Source organism: Protopterus annectens, chromosome 1.part1 (genome assembly GCF_019279795.1).
Source record: "Protopterus annectens isolate FY-2018-M chromosome 1.part1, PAN1.0, whole genome shotgun sequence".
NCBI classification, from domain to species: domain Eukaryota; kingdom Metazoa; phylum Chordata; order Ceratodontiformes; family Protopteridae; genus Protopterus; species Protopterus annectens.
In genome coordinates, this window is record NC_056726.1 from 1,562,030,564 (window position 1) to 1,562,050,684 (window position 20,121).

Genomic DNA, 20,121 nt, shown 5'->3' on the forward strand with positions numbered 1-20,121 from the left:
ATGAAAATATGAAATTTTTGCGCCATAAGTGATGTGGCAGAATTTTTACGCTGGATGCCCTTCCTGGCGCAACCCTCCCCATTTATCCAGGCTTGGGACCGGCACAAAGAAATGCACTGGCTTGTGCATCCCCAGTGGCTGGGTTCATCCCCAATGAATCAACTCAGTTGAATATGTCATTTCAAAACTTAAAAAATTGGTGGTGTTATTTAAACATTCTACAAAATCCTTCAAACCTGTCTCATCACCATTCCACAACAAAAAGCAGTCATCAACAAATCTTTTATAAAAAAGCACATTTGAGTTGATAAAACCATCATTACTATAAATATACTTATTTTCCCATTGATTGAGTACTACATTAGCATAGGTATTGGCCATGGGAGTACCCATGGCCACTCCTGATGTTTGTAAGTACGGTACCCCATCAAATAGAAAGATATTATTAGTTAAAATAATATCTATAATAGAACAAATAGTCTATATTTCATTATGTAATAAATTAGTTTCTAGATTTAAAAACTCTCATAGTGCTTCCAACCCATAATTGTTAAGTATTACAGTGAATAAAGACTTAATGTCTAAACATATAAATAGGAAATAAGTACTCTTATAGTCATTAAACCAGACAGCTAATTGTCTCAAAAAATGTGCTGAATCCTTAATATAAATTCTACAAGTGGGCAAATATTTACTCAACTTGTCTTGCACATAAATTGCATTGACTATAGGTTTCATGGGAGGGTTGGTTAAGGATATGTGGATCTTTGGTAGTCCATAGATAAATGGTATAATGGGACTTGACACAGTAAACAAATGATATAAATCAATTGTTATATCATTTTGTAAATGCATCTCATATAATGCTCTATTTATATCAGAGATGCATTTTCTTACATGACCAAAATCATCAGTTCTTAGAAATCTTGAATCATTATTTAGGAATTCACACATGCAACTCATATAATCATCTTTGTTAAAGAAGACAATCACCCTTCCCTTGTCAGCTTGCTTAATAATTAGTCCATGTTCACATTCTAACATTTTAAGGGCTTCACATTCACTCCTAAACAAGTTAAAAAACTGTTGTGGTCGAGTTTTAAGATATAGCTGTCTAATTTCTGCTTCACACAAATTATGAAAAGCAGAAACAATAGGTAAGCTATAAGGGATAACTCCTACTTCATCTCTTACATTTATTGACATAACTTGAACCAGAATCTTTAAACAATAATTTTAAATTCAAATTCCTTATGAACAACTTTGAATCAATAAGAGCATCTGAGACCCTATTATTCCCACTCGGTATAAATTGCAGACCTTTTTTGAGAATGTTTATAACCTCTACGGTTAGTGATTATTTAGATAAATTCAAAATATTCCCCATTACAGTACCTATTTTGGTCTCATCATTCTCTTGAAGCCTTGAGGACTGCCGTTCTTCCGTTTCAGTGACTGCGAGCATTGTCCCGACCTCCATCTCGAGCCTGATCTGCATCTCTGCTCCACTTTCTCGGGTAGCTTCAGAACCACAACCTTGGTTAGCCTTAGAAAATCTTCCTTCTGCTTTGTTGTCACATTGGCATCTGTATTCATGGGAGTAAAGTTGTTTACTGAACTTGTCTCAAGTGTCTGCGACTGTTGGATATCTTGTAGATTCTGAGAGCGCTCTGATTGGTTGCATGTAACTTGCTTTGCACCAATCAATAACTCTGCTTGCAATACAAATGATTTGTTAGCAGCCTCACTTCTTTGCACCTCATTCGCTGATGAACCACCAATGACATGGTTCAAATTCAATGACAATGATTGGTTTCCTTGCCCACTAGTCTCTCCATGATTGGTCACATCCATCTTTTCACCACTGAAACTATCAAGGCAATCTAGAATTCTCTTTATGACTTTCTTTTTTATATTATTAGACTTGTCCATTGGCCAAGAGAAAATTTGTCCATTTTTAAAGTCATTCAGATCTCTAGTTAGTTTACATTTCTTCATGTTTTCTAAACTGTTATCAAGTTTAGCTAATCTATCGAGCATACTCTGATAGTTCAAAGTTACCGTATTGAAGGCAGGGTTATCAGTTATGTCATTTTACAACCTAGTAATCTCAGTTAATAACTCAGATTCCACAGGGGAAAAAAGTAATTCATTAACAACATATAATTGGCACTTAACTTCAAATTCAGTTGTTGCCACTTTGCAAGTAAATCAGGATATGTATTCATGTAACTGAGCATTTTAAGTATCCTCAGGCCTCTAGGTATGATTCCCAGCTCCAGATAAGCATAACAATGTAGCCGTTGCCACTGGAGCTTCTTACATATTTGTACCTTTTTCTCTAAAGATGTCATAAGCTTGCTCTCCTTAACCGACCCATGGTGAACAGCTCCCATTTAGTCGGGGCAAGTTTCGTCCATAAAGGCCAATAGAGGATTATTATTCCTGTGCAGCAGTTCACCCAGAGAGTGTCCAGTAGCAGTATCTTCATTATTTGCCATAATGGCATACGACTTAATCAGTGAAGATGTAGGTTGTGTCATAGTAAAAGAGCAAAACGCCCGCAGTTTTGAAACACGCACAAATTACCAATAAAAGAACAAAAACTGCAGTAGACCACATCCCTTAACCACAAAACAGTAAAATAAGAAAAATGAACAATAGCTACATTTAAATAATTTAATAGAACAAAGCTTTTGGGTTTCCCCTTCTTCAGTGTATAAACAAATAACTACAAAATCAGTCTTATATATAAAAAGCATAACACAACCCACCAATCAAAATGCTAAAATAATTAAATAATTAACAACCAATTAAGAATACACTCCTTTAACATCCTGGAACATTTTTCTACATAAAATACTGAGCAGGATGTGCAAGTAGCCAGGTAAACTATATGTGTTGTAGTACAATTAGCATAAGTAGCAAAATTATAACATTCCTGAGTAATAGGGTGTATGAATGTAGTATCCGTGTTATTTTATAGCAACAACATCCATGACAAGAAATGTGCCTCTCCTTGTACTAGCTTGCCTGCTGCATGCCTTTTTTTAATCTAGACTTTGTTACAATGAATTAAAATAGTTTACCTGGCTGCTTGCACATCGTACATAGTATTTTATGTAGGGAAATGTTTCAAGATGTTAAAGGAGCATATTATAGAACATACGTCTGCTATTAACAGGAGTTTAGAGACAAATGCTCTGGCCAAACGTGTATGAAAAAGGGACTAAACATCATTTTAGATTCAGGGTAATTAAAATTCTGCATAAGAATATAAGAGGGGGTAATATGAATAATAATTAAGAAAATGCTGAACTTGTATGGATTTTAGAGTAGAATGCAGACAGTATACCGGGCTTGAATGGGGCAGTTAGCCTAAAGCCTGTTTTACAGAAGAAACAGATGATGTTGCATTAGTTGATTCTTAATTATAGGTTCATAGGTTCATAGGTTCATACTAGGCTATCTGCCCTGGGGCAATTATAAGCCTAGCCCGATTCTGTATGGCTTACTCCACCCCTTGATTTGAGTATACTGTGCCCTTTTTAAGGTTTAGTTTACTGTGCCTCTGTCTAATAGTGACACGGGAGTAATTGTAACAAATTGGTTGTTTAATTATTTAATTATGTTAATATTTTGATTGGTAGGTTGTGTTATGCTTTTAATATATAAGACTGATTTTGCAGTTATTTATTCATACATTGAAGAACAGAAAACCCAAAACACTTTGTTCTATTAAATTATTTAAACGTATCTATTGTTCGTTTTTCTTATTTAACTAATTGCAACCGTCAGTGTAGTAACATATCCAGAGGTAAAGATTTAGATAATGATTTACTTTTTTGGAATCCATGTAGAAAACATTATTATGTTCATAGGAATCATATGGACTCACTGATAGATTTGGATACAGCAGGATTCATGAACGCCTACACTAAGTATACTAGGTGTACACATTCTGAGTGAATAGGCAACACAAGTATAACTCCCACCTTCGTCATCCTAATTTTAGTTTTCCTGCTGATTTTCTTGCAACCTTAAATAGAGGGGATTCATACATCTACAGTTAGTATAATCTTTCTGAGTGAAAAACCCATCAGAGGTTAGGACTGCTGTATAGAAATAACAAATTCCTCACCGCTGAAGCCAGGCTTACTCTTACTCATGCCTGTCTTCTACCTTGCTAACTTACTGTTCCCAAATACTCACTAGTTTGAACTCCTCCCTACTTACCAAACTTGAATCAACCTATCCCGAGATAGCCAGATTCGCAGCTCAACCAATATATAAATCTCACTACTGTCTCTCCCTAAAAAACCTGACCAGCTAGAACTTCCTGACTTGCTTCTCTGATCCCAGCTCCAAATTATAAACTCCATCCTTTATCGACCATCTTTCTGCCCAGCTTTCTCATCTGTCACCTCCCACTATTCTTCTACCAGACACCTCCAAAGCACAACCCAAGACTTAGTAAAGGTTCACGAACCTAAATCTAAGACTGGTTGTAACTTATATAGCTACCATCCCTCTATTGCATGGAACAAACTCCCTCTAGAAATAAGGAACCTTACACACCCCAAATAATTTAAACTAGCCACCAAAGACTACTTTAAAAAACACCGGAGCTGTCCCTTTTCACACCCTCCCTGACCACAACCAACCTACTTAGTACTTTTAACTAATATACAGCATGAACACAACTCACTCCCTATATTATCAAATAAAATCCTAAACTTAACCAATACTCTCTCCTTTGAACTTCAGATTATCATATACCTGCCAAACCACTACTACCTACCTCCCATGCTCTAATTGTTACCTGTCCAGTTTAGCTATCAGTAATGTATAATTTGATGACTACTGTATAGATTATTGTAACCTTTTAAATATTTCTTGTGTTATTCTAATGCTGAATTCTCTAATACTATTGTAATCTTTTATATGTACATCTTGGAGCTTTTCTCTCTGGGCCTCGGTTGAAAAAGGGCTTGAGCTCAGCCGGACACTCCCGGTCAACAAATATAAAATAAAATAAAAATAAATAAAGAAATGAATCGACAGTACAAAAAAGGTGGCAGTGATGTTTTTGAATAAAGATCATGTGCACTTGGTGTACACAGTGTAAGCATTCATGAATGTGTCACCACATCTTGAAGCAATGAAATAATATCACCATGTCTACAGAGATAGCTGTAGGTAATACAGTAAAAACAAGCTAGTGAATCCAAGGGGCCTTCAGCAGGATGACAGAGCTCATCTTGTTCAGTTCCACTGTTTCTGTTAGAAAACAATCAAATGTTATCAAGACATACATAATGACATGAGCTTTCACATGTTAAAGACCAAGAGGATGTACTGTTAAAATGTTTATTAAATCCAGAAACAATGCAATTATAAAATATTTGAAATAATTTACAAAAGATCTTCAGAAAGGTCAATAAAATCCTTAAGAACTTTGTACAATCATTTTTCAGATACATTCTAAATGAATTCTGTTACAAATTAAAAAATGGAAGTTCTGCATAATAAAGATAGAAAGAAACAATATTTCTGCGGGGGAACTGTGCCCACTGTCACCCTTTTGTGAAGCCTTCAGCCAATATCCCATTTGCTAAATATACTTTCTTCAAGGTCCTGCTAACTTGTCATAAATCAAATATTTGGTCTTCACAGAAAAACTGGTGTCCCACCACTATTTGTGAAGCAGTCTGATCTTTTAAGTTGGTGTGTCTAGCAGAGTATGCACCGTGCGTATGTCACAATATTAGGATTGCAGGGGGTACAGCTATTATATAAGTATCTTGAACATGTCTCTCAACCGAATGTCCCTGATTTTGACAATAATTTCACCCTGCTCTCATAATTTTTGGATTTTCTGGTAAATCTCTAAAAAACAGTGCCAGTATCAACAAGGATTATACTTGTTCAAAAATGTCAGTCATTTGAGTTTCCTACATCTTCTTGTTCAAAAATGCATATTGATGGGAAATATATTGTTCTGTTAACATTTGAATTAGAGTTGTTTGTCTTTCGGCTTTTCCGGTAAGGGGTCGCCACAGCTGAACTCCGGTCCGCTAATGATTGGCAGTAGATTTTTACGAAACGCCGAGGTGCCAGCTCGACGCCCAACCTTCAACAAAGGCATGCCCATTTACGCACACGTCTTTCGAATGCTACCCAACCATGGGGAGGACATGCAGACTCCACACAGAAGGCACTCCCAAGCCCAGGCGACAATCGAACGGGAGAACCTCTTGCTGTGAGGTAACAATGCTACCGCAGTACCACCGCGGCATCGTGACAACATTTAAAGTACTTTTTTCTTTATTTTCAGTTATATTGTTCGTTTTGGAATATTAATTTCATTTTAGTTACTTCAGTTTGGTATCTTCCAATGAGATGAATGTAGGTGACATCTTCTTTTACATACCTTATATATTCTTACTAAGACCAAAGCAGAGAGCAGAATCATTATCTTATTAAGATGCATGCTTCACTAACATGCACACTACACTAAAGATATAAGTTATGCAATGTATTGTGGATGTCATTTATATAATGCCTGTTAGCCTCATAGCAACCTATGAACGTATCGCATCCAGCTTGTACTGTCTTCACAATGTTTTGAAAGAAGATCACATGGCTGCTGCTCTGGGATCATCCACAGCTGGATTATGGAAAATGCTTAGGATGTACAGAGTATGATTAACCTTCGAAGCAGCATGAAGAGGATTATTGCAATTACTTAGTGCAAACAATGGATGAAGACTTTGAGTTATTTGACTGAGTTAACGGGAATGCAGCCTATGAGCTGTTTGCATGGGGAAACTAAAACATCTTTCTAACCCTTTTTTTAATTTGGTGAAAGAAATAAAAAATGAGGCACTTTTTCATAAGCAATCATCCTTAAGTTTCCCCTATTTTACTCATAACCTTTCCCTCATCACCTCAACCTCTTGAAACCCCTCCCTTCATCCCTCTACTTCTTCTTTTATCCACTATCCACTGTATCCATTGTGTAATATTCAGGGTTTCCATTGTATAACTGGCTATACACCAATATGTGTATTCGCTATCTTCCTGTATATTGTATTCTATGTATTCTAGAATGTGTGTTTGTTTTACTTTGTAAATAATTGTATCTGTTAACTACCCTGGCCTCCACTTAAAATGGGCTACTTGTCCAGTTGGACCTCCCCGGTAATAAATAAATAAATAAATAAATAAATACTGGCACATTGGTGCACCAGGTAGTCTTGTCACCTCACAGCAAGAGGCTCTCCAGTTTGATTCTCAGCTGGGGTACCTTCTGTGCTGAGTCTTCATGGCCACTCTGTGTTCATGTGAGTTTTTTCCAGGTACTCTGGGTTCCTCACACATTCCAAAGACGTCTAATATGTGGATTAGACATTCTAAACTGACCATAGGTGTGAGTGTGTGCATGTGTGTGTGTGTGTGTGTGTGTGTGTGTGTGTGTGTGTGTGTGTGTGTGTGTGTGGTTTATGAGAACAACTGCAGCAGGGCTAGCTAGCTACTTGGTTGTGTTAACCTTGGCTCTAGATGATTGTGACAATAAAAGTGATAGCATGACCCCATGTATAAAAAAGGGAAAGGGGGTGTGGCTATATATGTGCATATCAATATATCTGTGTGTATACATGTATATATATATATATATATATATATATATATATATATATATATATATATATATATAGCCTATTGATGGAGGCTGGAAACTATACCTAATTTAGACATAAAGCAGACATTAGTATAGAGCATGATCCTTTCTTAATGAAATACTAACTTGGTACAGCTGAGATATTCTGCAAATCAGAAATTCTTCTTGAAGAGGTGTCAAAAACTAGAAAGTCTGCTGTGCAAGTTAAAATGTCTAGGTTTCTAGAAGCTAGAAATTTGGATGGAGACAAAGTCAGCTTTTATGACTCAGAATATAAACCCCAATGCAAATGTGGGATTCTTAGCCTTAAAAGCAGTGTGCTTTTTATGAAGGCTTTGCTGTCCTTCAAGGAAGCCAAAGATGATGAAATAGAGTCCTGACAAAAATTAAATACTGCAGCTAAGTAGACTTCAGTGGAAGGAGAACTGAGTCAAGAACCAAGTATCACTGCTAGATATTCAGTACAGATAGAACGGGGGCAAGAAGATGGTCCAGACTTTTGCCACTGGCCAAAGTAGGCATGCTGTCCTATTTTCCTTTGTAAAATTGTGTCTTGTTTGGCATCTGAGAAGGTGAAATAGTTTGTATTACATTAAAAGGAAAGAATGGATTGTTGTCCACTACTGGAAGTAGAGAAATCATGCAGTCAAGTGAGTCGAGTGAATTTCCCAGTGAGACTGGTTTGTCAGGTGAGTTAGAAATACCCTGAATGGACATAGTGGTAGTAGTTCCTCCAAAATTTGAGACAGGATCATGACAGCAATTTCTGAGTTCTGCTGTTTGACTTTCTGGATGAACATCATCATCATCAGAAGTAATGAAAGTGTGAAGCAGCCCAAGTGGCCAATTTCAGGACACAAACATCCTTATGACACTCTTCCAGTAAGGGACATAAGACAAATAAATAAACAGGGTTTGTCTCTCATATGTTGATATGTAAAGCTGCCTTCATAGTGGTTCATACACCTTGGATGTTTCACACCACATAAAGTCTCTCTCCATCATACAATTAGACTATACATTATTAATGCCACTAAGGGAGTACATAGCTGGAATTGCCTGCCCCTCAATTAGATTCAGTAGATCTGTGCACCATCAGAGGAGATTCTTGTTGCTGCACCAGATGGAATATGGGATTTTCTAAGTGAGGCCACTGGATATTTAAACTTCACTGTAAAATCTTATGTGATATTTGACTTTCAGTATCATGAGTATGGCAGCTGACATGAGAAGCTTTGTCATGAAGGCAAAGATGAGCAAAAATTATCTGGGACCACATGAAAGGCATCAGGAGTCAGTGGCTGAACTTGGACTTCAGAGGAATGTAGTTCAGCCAATGAAGATGTCCTTTGTTTTTCTTGCTAAGCATTCAAGCTGCAACTGATTAATGTGAGAAGTAGAGATGGATCCATCTATGACTTTACATGGTTTACACTAATTCCCAATGAGTGGAACAGCATCAGTTGGGAATCCCAAGCTGACACTAGATCCTGATTAGACAGAAGAGCTAGGAAGCAGTTATACATTCAAGGAAAACATTATCTCCATGAAGACGCTAGTGTGCTGCTACAGCAGACATGTATTTGGTGAGCAACATGGAAGAGCTTTAAAGTGGCATTGACTGAATCCTACTTTGAAATGAGAAAACTATTTTTTGCACCTGATACTGAGATGGGCATCATGTAGTCTGATTCAAGGAAAATGGAATGTACATACATCTGCACCATAACTATACCCGATATGTGAAAAAAATAGCCAAGGTCCAGATAAAATTCCACAGATTTATTACAGACAGTTAAGAGCTTTCGTCTCCAAATGGGACTTCTTTATCTGCACCATAACTACTTGGAGGGTTTCTTTGGACATAAAAGTTTTAGATCACTTAAATCTAGACTGCATCTTGTGTCCCTGGTCATTTTGCACCAAAAGAATATTGCATACATCTTGATCCTTTCTGGTCTGATAAGGATTTTTTGTCACTCTTCTGAAAAAGATGCAGTGGGTCTCCCTTCCTGCAACTTGTTTTTGATAATGTAGGATATTAGCAGGCTTCCTACATTGATAATGTAGGAAACAATTAATGTTCTTAAGGATCATTTGCATATATCCCATGTGCCTCTAATACAAGAGATTTGAGGAATCACACAGTGGAATTTCTAGCTTGGCTAGAATTTTCTGTTAGCTTTTACTGATTGTTTTTTCTGTGTGACCGTTTTACTCATTGTTTTAGTTTTTTAGTTGGGATATTTTGCAGACACCATAATGGTAATGGACATCAGCTGGGTATAACAGCCCTGTGTTTCTACTGCTTAGTCAAACAGTCCATGTGTTGATAAGGTCATAACAAGGCTGAAACATGCATGTTTGCAGTTAATGGGATTTAGCTTTATTGGTCTGAATTTGTCCATTAAACGACTTGAAAAAAAACATGGCACTCAGAATTGCTATATAGCTGAAACACCTGATGTTCTAAAGGGTCACTTGTATGTGTCCCAGGTGCCTCTAATACAAGAAGTTTGATGAATCACACAGTGTAAATTCTAGATCGACTAGAATTTTGCTTTAGTTTTTACTGAATGTAGGATATTAGGGAAAGGAAGTGATTGTGGAGAAGGACAAATGAAAAAGAGAAATTTTGCATCTTCTGGATATTTTTGTTTGTATCCATTTGCCCTTAGTAATTGAAGTGCTTCAGAGCTCTTTGTTCAGCAGAATTCAGAAATTGTATTACTGATCATAGGGCATAGGTTAGTACTAAGCTAACTGCCCTTATGAGCCATTTTAAGTCTAGCTAATTATCCCTTGTGAGACTCAAACCCTGCACCTTGTGTTTGTTAGACAAACACCTTAACCATTAGGCCACCCTCCCACCCTTTGATTAGCAAATCCTGATTAGTCTTCAGTGCATTCCTGCTTTTAAAAAATAATACCAATATTGCATTTACAAAATTGTCATTCCAAAGGGGTCCAATATTTGTCAGCTTGGAGGACATGGTCGACAGACCCCACTGCTTCTCCAGCGATGGTCTCCACCTGTCACCTCTAAGTTTTCAGATATTGGCAAAAATATTATCCACCCCTATTTTGTCTTTTTAGGCATTGCCAAATGGACAAATCTTCCACCATAACAAAAGCTACTCAAGACAAGCTAAAGGTGTAACTTCTCAAAGGAGTCTCAATAAGAAATTGTACTCTCTAGAAGCTCTCCTCACTATGGAAATAGCTGACAACTGTGCAGTTACAGAAACATGGTTTAGAGCTACGGAAAGCACTCTTGCAGTGCATGGCTAAAATGCCTATCATACATTTCGCTCAAACATTGAGCGTTAAAGTGTGAAAGACAGAGGTGTATCTATCTACATAAAAAATAATATCACCTCAAGGTTGGTCAAAGAAAAATTCATGTTCTCGCTTCTTGTAGGTCCCCTTCTATAAATCAGGAAACCCAAATTCAAACTTAGAGTTACTTGAATCACTCACCATCCAGCCCAATACCAAACTACCCCTCCAAAAAACTGGGAGGCATACACCACCACTAACATACAGGCTCAAAGATTCCTTGACTTTTTGAACTCAAATACACTAGAGTAGCTGGTCTGCACTCTCACCATGAGAACAGATATCATACATCTGGTACTCACAGAGTGTTGCACCACCCCACCCCACCCACATCTGTGATGTCCTTACTGGTAAGATCAGATTACAAAGTAGCCTCCATGGAACTTAAGGAAAAACTAGACCCACCACTGAACCGCAAAATCTTTAAAAACATTTCTAAGGCAAACCAGCTCCTATTAAGTGATGGCATAGCTAGATGCCATGCTCCCCAGATCCAGAAAACACAGAAACTTATGCAAAGGAGTACACAATAGCTCTGTACAATCAAATAAACAACTGAATAAAAATAGCAGTACCAAATCAAAATAAGTCTAAATCAAACCGCAAAAACAAGCCAGCCTGATAGACCCCTGGTCTTAATAGGTTGTACAAAAACATAAAGAAAATTCTGTCCAGAAGTAAGAGGGAATGTGCCCAACAGAGGAAAAAAAACCCTCATTAGTATAAACAAGTGAATCAGAGAACTAGTAAAGCCTCTGAATGCTGATTTTGAGGTAGAAATAACCTCCAAAGCTAAGGTTAGTCATAAGTCATTCATTAGTTATGTCCGCAGTCTTAAAGACAACAACCAACAATGTGCAGAACTAGATATTGAAAGTATGTCTTATATTCAGCCAGAAGATATAGCAAATCTGCTGGCTGATAAATTCATCTTAAACTTTACTCCTCCATCACCCCCAGGTCTCCCCCAAGAAATGCCCTCAACCACTCTCCTGCCAATTATCACTAATGAACAGTTAGCCACAATGTTGTCTAAAGCTAAAATCATGGCATCTATGGGACCCAATGGTATATCAGGTAGCCTCTTAAATAGTTTAAATCAGGACGTATCCGGCCCAAAAGGAACTCTATTGAACCTCAGCCTCCAGACAGGCTTTATCCTGACAGAGTGGAGAAAAACTGCAGACATCCGTCTGCATAAAGGAGGGCCGTCAACTGACCTGGGAAATTGCAGACCCATAATCTTGATTAGCATTGTTTGCAAGGCCACAAAAAGAATAATCATGGACCTGATAAGTAAAGACATAGGAAACACTAGGCCTGATCCAATTCAGCTTCGTCAAGGTCAGGTCATGCATACTAAATCTGGTAGACTTCTTTGAGAAAGCCACCAAGACCATGGATGAAGGTAAAACAGTGCATACCACCTGGTTCCACTTGAAACCATTGAATGTTCAGAACATCGAAGTTCTAATCATAGAGACCAGAACATCGATGTTCAGAACATCGAAGGTTGAAAGTGGAAGTGCCAGGTAATTAAAACTGTTAAGTTTTGGGTGTATATGCAGGGCAGCAAGGTGCCCTGCATGTTGTGTGTGTGTGTTCTATCTGAGTGTTGGCATTGCAGGTAGGGTACGGGAAATCTCCCGTTTAGCGTTACCGCATATAGTGGTAAATGGGAGATTTCCCTTACCCCACTGTAGTGCGATCTTGGAGTTGGAATATTAAAGTAGGGGGGTGTGGGGGGCACAGCCCCCACATGGGGGGGGGGTGCAGGAGGGCAAAGCCCCCCTGCATAAAATAGTTTTTGACTGTTTATTTGTTTTTCTGTGGTTCACTTTGAACCATTGATGTTCTGAACATCAATGTTCTGGTCTCGATGATTAGAACTTCGATGTTCTGAACATTCGATGGTTTCAAGTGGAACCATACCACCTACCTCAATCTGGCCAAGTCATTTGACACAATTCACCACTCAGGTATTATAAGTAAACTCATAAAACTGGACATAAATCCTTAAAGCACTGGAAGGATAGTCAATTGGCTCAAGAACTGGACATATGGTCAAAGTGGGTGATTCAAGTTCCAGCAAGAAGCCAGTTACTAGTGGTGTGCCACAGGGCTCAGCGCTGGGAACCGTTCTGTTCAGAATTTACTTCTCAGACACCAAGTCTAATATGGAAGGCCTCTGGATGACAAAGCTTGCAGACAACTGCAAGCTGGGGAAATCATCAAATACCCAATGATGTAGATATCCTTCAGGAGGATGTAAATCAGGCAAATGACTGATGTTAGAACCATGGCCTGAAACTAAACACTAATAAGTGCATTATTCTATCCTTTGGGAGATCATATACCTCTGTTAACTGTAAAATTAACACACCCTGAACAGTAGCTTCAGCGGTAAGGGATCTAGGTGCACAGATGGATACCAGACTAAACTTTGACCATCATGTGTCCACAGTGCTGAGAAAACCATTCTATGTGGCACAACTAATAAGCAAAGGTATGGGCATCCATATCCACAGAGATTATACTCCCACTGCACACAGCCCTCATTAGACTGATAATCACGTACAATGTGCTATTTGGAACGTAACTGACTAGGCACCTACAACAGCTGGAGCAACCCCAGAGGTTCCTCACTAAGTAAATACAGGGTGTTAACATGCCTATACAGATCCTTTACAATGTTTTCTATTGACTATTAAGAGATGACCTATGCCTGACCTATAAGGCACTTACAAATCCATTCTTAATGGAGTTACTGCATACTTGCAAGACAAACAGTACATTCCAGAGATCTAAACTTACCCAGTGAGTCAAACAGAAATTTCTGGAGAGACAGATATGTGCTCCAGAGATTGACACTTCTTTGGAACAGGCTTCATATTCAAGTAAAGCAGAGTTTTTCCATGGCCCTGTTCAAGACCAATCTAAATCGATGGATGGGGAATCATAAATTCACACCCAGGGTGGTGTCCATGTCACTTATGGATATGGGCAATCTTTAAAATCTGTGAAATACTCCAGGCATAGGCACAAACCTATACCTTCTTCCTGCCCCTAGGGGTCATATATTGGGTAAAATCAGGTTATATTTGGTAGGCTTGTAAGAGCTCTTGAGCTATATACTTAGTAATCTCCTATGAACCGATGACCTATGAACCTATGACCCTATTTTAGGTTAAACTTGAAGCACAATGTGTGTGGCATAAACTGTAGCAGTTGCTTGCTGTGGATTAAAAGGAGAAAATAACTTTTTTTTTTTTTAAAGTTGAGGGAGGGTGCCCCAGATCAGGGGATTGCACCAGGCTCAGTAATAAACAAACACATGCAAACATCCTTTACGGCACCATCTTCTTCCTTTCCATACTTTAATGTATGCTACTACCAGTTAGTCAAAATTAACAAATAAAACACACTTTACTGTTTACCCTTACAATATTCCAACATTTAAATATTCAAATGGTAACAGTGGTAACACTATTCTAAAGATAGACATTGCACATTATGGTACACAGATAAAATGCATAAACCCTTAATCTATGCATTCAAACATAAGCTACAACTATTCAAAGTTGAATAATTATGTTTTTTTTTCTTCAAATACATTGATGCATTTTCTTATCAAGTAAATATAAACATAGTAAAAGGCTTGCACATGACCTTGAAAACAAAACATTCAAAAACGTAGAAAAATCTAACATATGAACTTGAAACTATCTGCTTCAAGTTGAAGCTATACTGTCCCCTTGCAGCTTTCCAGACCAAAATGAATGTCACAGTCCTTACAAACAGTGTAAATGAGATCTGCCTCCATGGTTATCCCCTGCAAACAAAGTAAAGTCATGTAACTTTCTTACTTCTGCCACTTTTCAAACTAACAGTCAGTTATTCTATTTAAGCTGCAATATGTTTCTACAATGGCAAAGGCAGTTGTATACCATTTTACACGTTCTTTTGTATAAATAAATTTTGCTAAAAGGCAAATACCTTGCAGCTATTTTTCATGTTTACATTGATTCAGTACAGGTTTCATGCAACCTATGTATTTTTCTTTGAAAAGACTCAAATTCCCCTTTTTTGGTTAAGTGCCGACAGGTAATTATGTTCATCACAGTTACTACCACCTTAAGCAGGTAGGATCTCAGTTTTAGATGTCATAGGTTTACGGATGGGAGGTTGGCATAGTGGTCATGGTGTTCCCTTTATAGGCATAAGGTGCAGAGTTTGATTCTCATGTGGGATAACTGGCTGGACTTGGAATGCCCTATAAAGACAGTTAGCCTAGTATAAATTTATGACAGGTGGGAGGATGGTGTAATAGTTAAGGTGTTTACCTTAGCAGCACAAGGTGCAGGGTTTGATTCGCATAGGGGGTAATTGGCTAGGCTCAAAATGGTCCATAAGGGCAGTTAGCCTAGTACTAAAGATGGTAGTTTAAAAATACAGCAGCATTTCCGGTTGCATTTTGGAATAACTAGTGGAACATAAGCCCACATGTGGGGATAAAGGCTACAGTATTCTGATTTTCACTGCATCAGTGATGGATAGCCACCTTCTAAGCCACTGAATCTGCATGTTGACATGATTGTAACAATAAAATTAATAGACCTTTTCCCACTCATACAGAGCAAATGTGTGGCATCTCTACTGAAATTACTTTGATGTGTCACATTTTGGATCTCAGTGCGTTATCTTTTGCTGTACTAGATGTTACAATATAATCAGGGTCCTTACACCCATGCACACAGTAAGAATATTGCATCTTCAGTAAAATAGCCTTTCATTTTTGATTTGCCCTCATTGACATGTCAGGTCATTTTAGCACTGTATGGTCATGACACTATTATCAGGAACATTTATAACAGCCATAAGCAGCAAATAAGCAAATACAACATTTGTGAACGCTGCCTTGGATATCCAGACCTGTATGACCACTACAGTATAATCAGGCACTTATGTCCCCATTATATACTACAAATACACTGCTTTCCCACTGAAGGCACCATTTTATATCCTGCTATCTAGACCAAGTCAGACCAGACAATTCTCAATATTGTATAATGTAAAGCCACAAAATTTTGCCCACCTCATGTACAGCACATATATTACTTATATACTAATAAAAGAAGTGTTTGACATGTTCCTATCTGGTCCCAGGGTTCTATTACAAATTTTCTATACTGTTTTGTTAAAGTATAGTCAATAACCAATGATCACTAATTTATTGCTTCTCACTAAAAGCTGATTTAAAAAGTTGCAATCTGGCTTCAAGTGGATTATTTACCCTACTACTGTGTGGCTATTACAGTGTAATAAGAAAAATCTGTCCCATTCATATCGAAAGTATATTGTTTCCACAACGAAAACAACCACTGATGTCTTTCTCTATCACATTTCCATTTTCTTATCTGAGTGTTTTCCATACTGTATGGTTATTTTTGTTTTTTATTGTTTTATTTTATGTAATTTGTCAAACGGGGTAGAGCACTGATCCCAAACCAATTTCAGTCCCAGTCCAGAATGCGAATATACATAAAGTGGAATAAACAAAACAATAATTTATACAATAAATGAGCACACTAAAAGTATAATTAATATACAATGGAACAATGATTTAAGTAGAGAGTCAACAGAAATCACTGTCTGAAATATTTACATCAGTTAGAGTGGTGACATGTTAGGAGTTAGAGAAGAGATGCTCTAGTGAAAATGATAGGCAGTAGGTGTCAGAGGTTAGGGAGACTGGGCCATGTGACCTGAAGAAGAGCATTTACAAGCAGCTTGTGCTGTTAAATGTTATTTAAATTGTGCCTAAAGGGAGGAGTAGTTTGAGAGGTCGTTAATATCTGAGCGAAGATCCCTCCAAAGATTCGGTTTAAGGGTAGAAAGGGAGTTGTTTGAACACTGCAGTTTGGTTTAGGTTCTTACAAGGGACCCACTGAGGTGGTATGCGACCTATGGTTATATGATGGAGGCTGTCTAAATATGCTAGAAAAAAGAGAAGGTCAGGAGTTTTCTTTCAGGAGCTGGAAAATTTGGGAGCCAAGGAGATTGGTTCATTGCTACATTGGCTCATTGCTGAACCAGAAGCCAGTTGTCTTTGGCTAGTGTAAGACCATGGTGTCCATACCTTGGTGAAAGTGTAATGAAGTGACAGATGGAGTTGGAGACTGGTGGAGCTGCTTTTAGAGGCAGATGCTACAAGAAGTAGGTAGTACTTAAACTGAGCAAGAAGAATCCCTTTGCGAACACCATTTCCTTTTGTGCAGGAAAAGAAAGAGGAGAGTTTTTTGGCCCAGAAGAGTAGAGAGTTTATCTTTTTACATATATTTTTGAGATGAAGGTGGGTGTTAAGTGAGGGATCAAACCAGACTCCTGGGTATCTGAAGGTTTTAACCTGCTTAAAGGCATTATTAACGTGGTCAAGAATACAAAATTACTCAGGGTTCTTTTATCTTTTAGTGGAGGTTCATAAGTTCATAGGTTCATAGGTTCATACTAGGCTATCTGCCCTAGGGCATTTATAAGCCTAGCCAGAATGTGTTTGGCTTTCGCCACCCAATTTAAATTTATTTTGCTATGCCCTTTTTCGAGGTTAGTATACTGTGCCTCTGTCTAACAGTGACACAGAAGTGATACCCAGGGTAAACCTACGATCTCCCATCCACTCATCAAGATTCCTCTTGAAGAGAGTCAATGAGGGACTCTGCCTAACCTGGACTGGGATTTTATTCCAGAGTGATGGGAGCCTCTGGGTTATGAATCTGTCCCTCCAGCATATCCTATTTATTTCAGTGCTGAGGTTCAAGTCTCTCGAACGTGTAGCTCGATGGGATTTGGATTTTTTGAGGTGCAGCATGTCCATTAATTCCGGGTTGGACATGGCTTTATACGTCAGGCACAGATCGCCTCTAAACAGGCGGTATGCCACTGAGTAGAGCTGGAGTTTCTTTAACCGGGCAGCATATGGCATCTGTTTGAACCCTTTGATCCTCTTGGTGAGGTACTTTTGGGGTCTTTCCAGTTGCTGCAGGTGTCTGGTAAGGTACATCCCAAAAGGGGCATTGTACTCAATTATGGGCCTGATGTGGGATGAGTAAAGAGGCACGATTACCTCCCCTGATAGATGTGAATCCCTTCATGATTAGGTGGGCTATATAAAATGTTTTTCTAACCACTTTGGCCACCTGGTTGTCAAATGAGAGATTGCTATCAACTTGGGTCCCCAGGTCCCTAATTACTTCTTCTGTACTTAATGGATTACCACCTATGTGGTAATTTGGGGGCACTTTGTTTTTGCCAAAGGGGATGACTATACACTTTTTGGCATTTAGCTTGAGGCCATGGCTCTGGCACCAGTTGTCTGTTTCTATGAGGCCCTTTTGGAGGATGCTTGTGTCGGCTGGAGAGTCGATTATGGTGCCCAGTTTGCAGTCATCTGCGAACTTGGTCAGCCACAGTCCTTCCGTGTTGGCCTGTACCTCCGAGAAATATATATCGAACAAGAGAGGTCCTAGGACTGAGCCTTGTGGGACACCACTTGTAACTGGTTTGGAGTCTGACATGGCTCCAGCAATTCTAACCATGTGGGTTCTGTCCTTGAGCCAGTTTGCAATCCATCTAGTGACATAGGGGTTTATATTTAAGCTGGTGAGCTTATCTATAATGCCCGAGTGGGGTATTGTATCGAAGGCTTTTGCGAGGTCCAGGTAGGCTGTATGGACCACCTTCCCCTCGTCAATGGCCTTGGTGACTGTTTCAAAGAAATCAACCAGGTTTAAGAGGCAGGATCTGCCCTTAACAAAGCCGAACTGGGTAGGATCCAGTGTCTGAAGGTCCCCAATATCTTTATTTATGAGGTCCATGATGATCCTTTCCATAGCTTTGCAGACCAAGCTAGTCAGGCTTATGGGGCGATAATTTCCAGGATCCGTTGAGGCACCACCTTTATGGAGAGGGTCCACTGTTGCTGCACGCCACTCTTTGGGCACATATCCTGTAGTAAGGCTGAGATTGAACAGTAGTTTTATGTTTGGGTATAGCTCTTCTTGAAGTTCATGTAGGACGCAGCCCGGCACACCATCTGGTCCCATTGATGCTGTGTTTTTTGCTTTGGAGAGGGCGGCTCTTACCTGAGCATCTGAGATGTCAGGGGGGCAGCACTCTGCTGGGATAGATATTTGCCCTTTTGGTGGGGAGGGGGGGGGAGTTTGCACTGAACCTGTCAGCTAGGATGTTGGCAATGTCTGTGGGTTTGGTGTATTTTTTTGTCATTTTGGACTAATTCTGAGCATATCTAGGGATTACTACCCAGGTTCCTAACATAACTAAAGAAAGCCTTGTGATTATCCTTAGTGTCCTGTGCAATTTTTCTCTCAAAGCTGGCCTTAGACAATTTTATGAGTGCTTGTAGTTTTTTGCTAATACTGATCAGTGATGCCTTCCCTTTTTGGGATTTTGCTCTATCATTTAGTAGCTTCCTCCTTCTATTGTATAGTTTGTTTATGGCTGGGGTCCACCAGACAGGACATCTGCCTTTGGAGGATTGGGTCTTGGTTTTATTTGGGATCGCATGATCCATGCATTCCTGAAGGTGTTCATAGAATGCGTTTATAAAGGATTCTGCGGTCTGGGCCGTATTTTCCACAGGCCCGGGGGCTTTGAAGGATTCCACCTCGGTTTTGAGGAGTGTGAAATTTGCTTTAGAGAAGTTTTTCACTGTGGTTTTCTGGGCAGGGGGTGGGGTCGTGATGTGAATATCCAGTGAGATTAATTTATGGTCTGATCTTACCAGTGAGGGATACACTTCTGGTCTGGAGCATAGAGTCGCCATGTTGGTGATGATCAGGTCCAGTATGTTTTTCCCTCTTGTGGGAGTGGTAACAAGTTGTTCTGTAGCATTTGAGTTTATAAATTCTAGGAACCTTTGGGCTAGAGTGTTGGAGCTAGAGTAATGCTCCCAGTCTATGTTTGGGTAGTTGAAGTCGCCCAGTATAATGGTGTTTGGAGAGACCTTCATATTTTCCAGTGTTCTCAAGAAGGCCAAGTGGGGTTCCTGGGTGTGGGAGGGTGGTCTGTAGCGGGCTATA